This window comes from Haemaphysalis longicornis, unplaced genomic scaffold, assembly GCF_048455015.1.
Source record: "Haemaphysalis longicornis isolate Haplotype H1 unplaced genomic scaffold, Haemaphysalis longicornis Haplotype H1 scaffold_5, whole genome shotgun sequence".
NCBI classification, from domain to species: domain Eukaryota; kingdom Metazoa; phylum Arthropoda; class Arachnida; order Ixodida; family Ixodidae; genus Haemaphysalis; species Haemaphysalis longicornis.
The window spans coordinates 70865760-70874218 of NW_027526385.1; positions in this window are offsets into that span (position 1 = coordinate 70865760).

Sequence of the window (8459 nt, forward strand, 5' to 3'; positions counted from 1 at the left end):
TCTTCTGCGGGGGCTCCTCGGAATGATGGCGGTTCCCGTGGCTGCTGCAGAACGACGAGAGGATTGGCTTGGTTGGCCATGGTGGTGGTTGCGACGTCTTTCTTCTTCGCTTTCTCCGGTAGTAGACCGAACTCGGTTGGTAAATCTTGCAGGCGCAGGCTGGCTCTTGTTGGACTGGCTTGGCGGCTTCCAGAGGTTGTAGTGGGCATGAAGGGTGCGTACCCAGCACCTTCACCAGATGTCACGAAGCCAAGGACGACGCAGTTGTTTGGAAAAGAAACAAGTTTATTGGAGCGAACTTGTGCTCCCCTAACAACTCAAAAGAATACAGAGGCGGCGAAGCAGCGGTCAACAAAGTGACGTACTATTATGAGCAATATGAAAGGGAACATAGGAACGCGTAGAAAACACCCTCAGACCCAGTTATGAGTGATACGCAGCGGCCACCGCCGGAAACAAAGTGGAAAGGGGGACGCTGTTCTAACAACTGTTCCCATTCCCGCCGTGCGTCTTATCGGCTGTCCGACGATACCCTATTATCGGTGAAATGACGTAAGCTGCGGCTTTGTAGAAATGTCAGCGTGGTAGGGGTGCCAACAGTTAGTGGAAGAGCGCCCTCCTTTCCCCCTTGGTTTTTCTCAGCGCCGTCCGCGTATCGCTCCGAGTCTGTTTCGAGGCTGTTTGCCACGCGTTCCTGCGTTCCCTTTCATATTGCTCATAATAGTACGTGCGTCGGCGAGCGTCGCAGATTCGAATGCCGCGGCGTCTGCTGTGCAGGCTTTTATCCTTCGGCGCGAGAGTTTCTGGAACCGTCGATTCACATCCAGAACATTGCAGATCACAGATTATTCTGGGCCAGCGGCGTTAGGGCGAAACACTCTGCTTATCTGAATGAGATAGCCCGTGCGGCATAAAAATAAAGAATGGAACACGCGCTTCGCATGGGACACAGATAACAGATCCGGGCGCGGCCGGGCATTGAAAGCAAACAATAAATAAGCAAACCCGTATATGGTTCGCGGCAATATCCTTCCCCGAAAAAATAGGAACGCAGTCCTGTTTTGTCAAATAAACTTTGTTATGATGTAGAGAGAGAAAATACGTTTAATGAAAACGAGGAAATTTGGTGCTAGATGGCAGGGCACCAGCCCTGTGTAATTTCCCGTTTCAAGTTCTGATTCAGGGAGTTTGAAATGCAACAAGGAGAAAGGTAAAGTTTACCCTGTCTAGAGTATGTTCGATGCTTAAAAATAATGCGTTTCTGTATCAAGGATTGTTGTGGGAGCCAGATTACCGAATAGTTTGAGCCGATTTTAACTATACGGTTACAACGAATATCGGATGTAACGAACTAAATTACTGTCCTGATACTACTATGTTATAACGAGTTTCGACTGCATTCAATTTCTGGCCCCTTGTCCATGCTCACCGTTTGACAATTTCGAAACAGAACCACTAGTTTTGATCCTCCCCGTCGTCGTTCGCGGAGCCCCTGGGTGACCCCATCCTCTCATCTAATCAAAGTCCCCATCGTCTTCATCGTCACTTGTAAATCACGAAGCTATGCATTTTATGCTGTCAACATTTAGAACTACTTTCATATACAAAGTTTAATCCTGAAGAGGATTTAAATCGGCGCTATTCTTTCCAAAACATAGCCTATACCAAATCATGCCACGACCAACAGCTAGTTTAGAAAATATCTAAGAAGCCAGCGCGGCTGCGTATTGTATACTTATAGCAGGTTATATAAGGCCAATGCTATTGAATGGCCGCATGCTTCGCTGCAAATGTCGTTGAAAGACGATAGCCGCCTGCCGCCGCTGCCACGTAAATGCCTCTCCCCTTCTCCCCCACCTCTCACTCTCTTCCTTTCCATCTCGCTTCTCCCAAAATAAACACAGGGGAGGTTTGCTCAAGTCAGTCGAATTTTAGTGCGTTCCAATGCTAGCGCCCAGTCTTCCTGAACCTTTCGTTACTGTCGCACTTCTTGAAATGCCGCCATGAAGGCCAAGCTCCGGTGCGACCTCTCGAACTTCTGGGCCAAAACATTTTTTTCAAGGCGTAATATATTTTTCCTACCGTGAAAACGAAGCAGCCATGTATTTTTTATTAAAAGAACACTGCTATACTAGTTATGTTTGATGTCTCGCCTCTAATATGGCTAATGTTTTCGTTTCGCTCAACAATTTTGACATGTGTGAACATCGTCACCAGATTTAGTACTTTGGCAGTGTTCTGCCTATATAAACGTCTTCTTCAAGATTCATTTTAACTTGTGGCCAGGCGGCTGATTCGAGGTGAAGGCAGACAGACGGACAAAAATTTTCCCCTTGAAGTAGCCCAAGAAATTCTGTCCTCTTTAAAAGTGTGAACCCTTTCGAGCTATATGTAAGTGAGTGCGAAAGGGGTGCTATCGTAAAATAGACACGTAAACTTGGCCTAAACACGTAGTAGCGGTCAGAGTTACTTGATGTAGGAGTTGCGAAACTCCCCATAGGCCCCATGCCTCAAAAAGGGACCCTACGATTGGTCCCCTGTTTAGGATTTTCCCGTACAGTGGCGCCATCTGTTGGTGATAAAAAACGCGGTTCGCCGCTCGACGACCTGGGCGAAAAATGGTATTTGGATACTCACGTAAATTTATTGTGCCGAAGAAGCCCAATGTGCACAACCACGCAAGCGTTTTGTAGGCATTTGAACCAAGAGTAGTAAAAAAATGCGACTGTGTGTTCAGCGAGATGCGTTGTCGCCTGCGCATTGACGTCTGCTGCGCGTCACCTGCGGTCTTCCGGCGGCAAAAAGGATTAAATATTCGCTTAGACGGCTTTATGCAAGCTCTAAAGGATTATTTAGAGCCACTTGATGAGCTACTGGATTAGTTTTGGCATTCAGTGTGATGTAAGCCGAGCGAGAATTGCAAATTTAGTATCAGGTCGGACCTATGTTGCGCCGAAGTGCCCGCGCAAGCGTCAATCGGGTGAGGCACTTGCGCAGACGCACAAACTATCGCAACAAGAAACCACACTTTTATAGACAATGGCTAACATCGAAGAGTACAAAAATAAAAAGATTATGCACCTTTAAAATAAAGGTTAACGCGAAATTGTCAGTTTGAATAATTACTGTGTTTTTTGTATAGTGCGTGTGGTTGCCGCGGTGGCGCCACCATACGTACGATCCAAAGCGAGGGGTGGGGGGGGGGGAGGGGGTAGGTGCGGGCCGTTTTTTTAGGCAGTTTCGCAACTGCCTACATCCAAGAGCTCTGGTAGCTGTGTACCCGCCTGCTTTGGCGGTGCCTTTGCGGCTAACCTCATGTTACTAGCTACGCGCACTTGGTTCTTGTCCTTGGCTTTTATTCACCATCTCTATTTTTTCTCACTAGCAGAATATATACATGTTCATATTTTTAGCACCTAAAAGGTACCTGCAGCACTCATTGAAGTCATGTTTCTGAGCGTTACACCCCTAGCAAAGACGAATTACAGAAGAGCGAAAAGGAAGGGAACTGGCTGCGAGTCGGGCTACGAATACGGGGTTCCTGAAACAGGCTCATGCAGCAAAAATAGTTGCCTACAGCCCGGCTAAGTCAAATATGCAGAGAACAAAGCAATGCTCTAACGCGGAGAAGCATGCTAGCGGAGATAAGCAAAACGTGAAGCTCACGCTGATACCTGCAAGAGAAGTTATAAGTTCCGGTAAGCGCATCGCGTGGATGGTTCTTCGAGAAGAATGCCCAAAGCGGGGTGTAAAATATTGTAAATACGAAATCCAAGGCAAGCCGGGACAAAAAAAAACTGGCGCTGATCGTTCCAGGTTACCTCCTGGGACATTCAAGATGCAACGGATTCAGAATTTTGGCCCAACGCTCTTTTGGGGGCTGCGCTTCGCACCGTCCTCTTTATAAAACATGGAAGCATAACCAGGGGAAGATGACGAGGAAGGGCGTTTTGTGGCGGCGCAGGCGTACCCGGGGTTTCGGCGAACGAATGTTACGAGCACAAGGGCCCTCGAGGCGGCCACCGTTCAAACATTGAGAGAGGCCACTGTCGTTGGTAGCTCGGTCAGCCAGTATCCATTGTGTGCTTGTTTCGAGAGTAGGAAGCCTGCTCGCGCGCAAAAACTTATGCCCGCGTTGCTCTAAATAACACATCAGTGCTCTGGCAACGTGTTGTACCAGCCGCGTACTGCAAGCATTTAAACAGAGATTTACCAATGAATAACCATCTCTTTTGGACGACAGCGTGAAGCAAACCTTTCCATTCATTGTCGCTACATTTAATATTGTTAAAGTCCAGAGCTTCTAAAACTTTTGATTACTGCCCATGTTTTGTTTTTAATGCAGTACGCAGAAAAGTTTCCTGGCTTCTGTTGCCTCTTTGACAGCCAATATCAAATGTGTTGCCACGCGAAGCACAGATAAATGGGTCTTACCTCGTTTTAGAACCGATTTCTACGTTTAACCGTTCCACCACTATCCTCCATTCCTTCAGAGTCCTTCAATAAGCATTGAAGGACTCTGATTCCTTCTAAACAGCTACAATTTCCCGATATAAAAAAAATGCGACAATATTTTGTAATCTAGTAAGTTGCTGTTGCTTGCGCTTGTAGCTTGAGTAATATGTTTTTGTGTGTGTGTGTGTGGCTGTTAAATCTTTGAGTGTTTCCTTTTTGTTAGCAGCCAGTTGTGTCTACATAAATAAGTTTTGCGTTACCATAGGTATCTAACAGAACCTGCTTCCGACGCTACTACTGCGCTTGCGCTGTGTAGTTCTATTTCTGTGATATTGAATGCATTGATATTTTTTGTTTGTGCGTGGCTCCGCCGTTGCTGCCTTGTAGTCGCTTCTTGGGCCCCATCAAGCTAGGTACAACTGCTTTCAGCCCAGGAAGCCTTCTCAAGAGCCACTGAGAAAATAAAGAACGAAACTGAATTGAATTTAATTAAATGTTCACCCAATCTCTTTCCCTCATCTTCATGTGATCATGCACCTCCCTGTGGAAAAATGAAGGCTTTAAAAATTCGGTAAATAGTTGCAAGACAGTTCTCGTGGTGTGCTGTCCTGGTATTTTTTGTTTATTATCAGTTGTATCGTCCTTCGTAGCGTCAACCATAGTAACTTGTACCTCGAGTTCTTAACGACACGTGTATGCAACAGAATTTGAAGCTCTCAACTAATACCTGGTGTGCACCAAAGGTGTATTAGTCGCCGGTAAGAATGATATTTATAACATCAAATTTTTAAACGGGCATCACGGTATGTGTAAAATACATTCACTAAAAACAAGGACAATCTCAGCCCATTGACTTCGCTTTAGAACAGGCGGCAAGGGAAGTTAGTTTAGACGCAGTCTTTCAACTCTGGTCAAGGGAAGTTAGTTTAGACGCAGTCTTTCGACTCTGATGCCCTGACGAAGAAGAGCGGACGCGTGCGAGTCACTAAACCATTTCGGTATCTCCAGAGCCCAATGAACCAGCCCTATACAACGGCCGATGAGTTTGGAAAGTATGAATCCACGCGGTGTTTTGCACCTCACAGCCCCATAACGCCCCCCCCCTAACTATTGCAGTTTTGTCTAGCTAACTACTACTAAATCAAATTTAAATAATACCTTTATTTTACAGACAAAGGTTGTCCGTCACATCGGTGGTTTTGATTATTTGGCCCCTACAAAACAACACTTTCGCATGTATAAGATAGTCACGGTTGAGAATATACAATTTCCGTATTTTGCGATCATTTTACGGGTCGTCACCAGAGTTCACACAGTTCTTGTCAGTTTCTTCCTTATTACAACGCAGCAACCATCCTGTTGACACGCGAAACAGTGATATTTGACAAATTCGTTGTTTTCGCACCAAGTACAAAAACCAAACGCTGCAACATAACCTGCCTTATATTTTGAATAAATTTAGAACCATATGCAATCCTTCGTTAAAGGAACTACGGGAAATATTTGTGAATATGTAGCTTTAATGCTTCCATAGTTTTATTGTTATTTGCACTTTTCCTTCATAATTCTGCATGGCTATGTATTTTGCGTATGCATTTCAATTGCTATTCTTTTCTCCTCTGGTGTCACTTTTTGCTGTTACAATGGCTTACATTTTTGCAGCGTTTGTACATTTCTCCTATGTATAACATACATGCCAATTGTCAATTGCTCACACAGTATTGATTGATATATCGTTCTTTGCAGCCTTTTACTGGTTGTCTGGGCCCCCGTCAAGCTGTCCCCACAGCTTATAGCCCAGGCAACCAACCAGTAGTATCTGGTGAATAAAACTGATTGAATTGAATTGAACTAGCACGAATTCGAGACCTCAGAGCCACTGCGCTCAAAAGTTCACCTTTCATCTGCAGTGCTGCCACGACTCCTATTGGCTCGGCCATCACTAAAGCCAGCTAGAGGCAGGAGACAGCACAACTAGAGCCCTCGGGAGAGTTATAATCAGCCATCAAAAGTCAGTTGGGAACATCGCTGCCGGCGTCCGCAGGCGAGGCCCGACAGAAACACTGTGGTGGGCGTCCACCAATCACCGTCGCATTAAATCTTCACTTGCGAGAAATGGGGACACATTCCGTAGAAAAGTGCCCTCTTTCTCTCTCCCACTGCTTTCCCTCTCACTCTCATGTACTTCTACCCTTCGACGTGAGAGCTGTCTAGAAATCATTGTGAACGCAATCAGCGAGCCGCCCGCAACAGCATGGTAGGACGCTAGGGAATGCGGTGCTTCTATTTGCTTCTTCGAATGGCTTCTTTTCAATCAACGGGAAAATAAAAATATATTTGTTTTTTTACGGGCGCTGACACAGAGGACCGCAGACATTGTTCCCGGTCGCCTTTGTTTGCATTGCGCTTTTGCAAACATTTCGAAATTCCATTTCGAAATGCCTTCCTGCAACGAAAGCCACGTGAGTATTGGGCAGTAGTGGGCCGTTCTTGTACCGCGCTGCATTGGGTCCTATTATAGCCTAATGGCCGGCATTAGGTAGTTCATTATGTTTCATTAAAGTTATATAGAGGTATTGCCATCAAGAAAGCATGCTTTAGTACTCGCACTTCTTGCAACTGGTAAACCTTAATTTCATTTTCATTCGAACAGATTGGAAACGCGGAACGTCTAAGTACTTCCGTCTTTAAAAACACAATGACGCATATAAGGTGCTAGTATTATTCAGCTACCGTCGACATTCCGCATAAAGAAGACTTTCACAATAGGTTTTGCCGTGGAAGTGAAATTTTCTTCGGGCAAAACCAACGTTATTGCTAATCCCTGCACAATGCTTACGTCACGCAGGTCAATAAACTATTACGTTGCTTAACTGAGTGAGTGAGTGAGTGAATGAGTGAGTGAGTGAGTGAGTGAGTGAGTGAGTGAGTGAGTGAGTGAGTGAGTGAGTGAGTGAGTGAGTGAGTGAGTGAGTGAGTGAGTGAGTGAGTGAGTGAGTGAGTGAGTGAGTGAGTGAGTGAGTGAGTGAGTGAGTGAGTGAGTGAGTGAGTGAGTGAGTGAGTTCCCGGTCGCCTTTGTTTGCATTGAGCTTTTGCAAACATTTGGAAATTCCATTTCGTATTCCCTCTCTTTTACCTTCCGGCAACGAAAACGACGTGAGAATTTTCGCACTGCATCTCCTTCACTCGTAAAGGCTATGACATGCTGAATATTTAGCGGAACGGCATCGAATCCGACAGGTAAGTCCTCCAAGGATATAGTACTCGTTTGAAACCAATGATCTCAAGGGGTAAGCACTGTCCCAAAAATCTGCTCTTTCGCGCAAACCTAACTTGAAATTCGTTCGGAAACTGCAAGGTGAGAGGGACCAACCGCAAGCTGCCGAACATAGCGTAAACACGTTACGTACCGCTGTGTCAAAAGCTAGCTTTACTTGTGCAGAATGTAGTTTTCTGCGAGCCAAAATCAGAAATGCAGTCGGACGAAGGTTTTTTTCTGAATAGATAATAAAACGCTCTTTACTTGCGAGTTGTAAATGCCCGTTTTTTGTGTTTGTTTTTGCCGCCCTACTTGATTCAATCGCTCGCGATGCAGACGAACGTTACACAGCCGGGGAAGCATCTAATTCTAGCTGCCTGCACGCATCATTCTCGTTGTTTTACTTTCCGAAGGCTTACTTTTCTTACACAAAAAATACAACGGTCTCACACAGTTTTTTGTATTATTAGTTTTTCTTTCTCCGGAAAGTCTACCGTGAGGAAGGCGCCTGGCGACAGTTCTTGGCCACCGTCCTAACACGTTACCAAGTTTAGTTTTCAAGACGACAGATATCTCACGCGAATAACGCAAACCAACCACGCCTCCCTGGGAACTTCGATCGCAGGAGGAATGTCGCTTCTAAATGAGATGCGGCACAGGCGAGCATGTATCGCTCGCCGTATTTGTTACGACATAAACGCACCAGGCTATTCGTTCCGGCATCAACGTTCCTTCGACCCGAGTT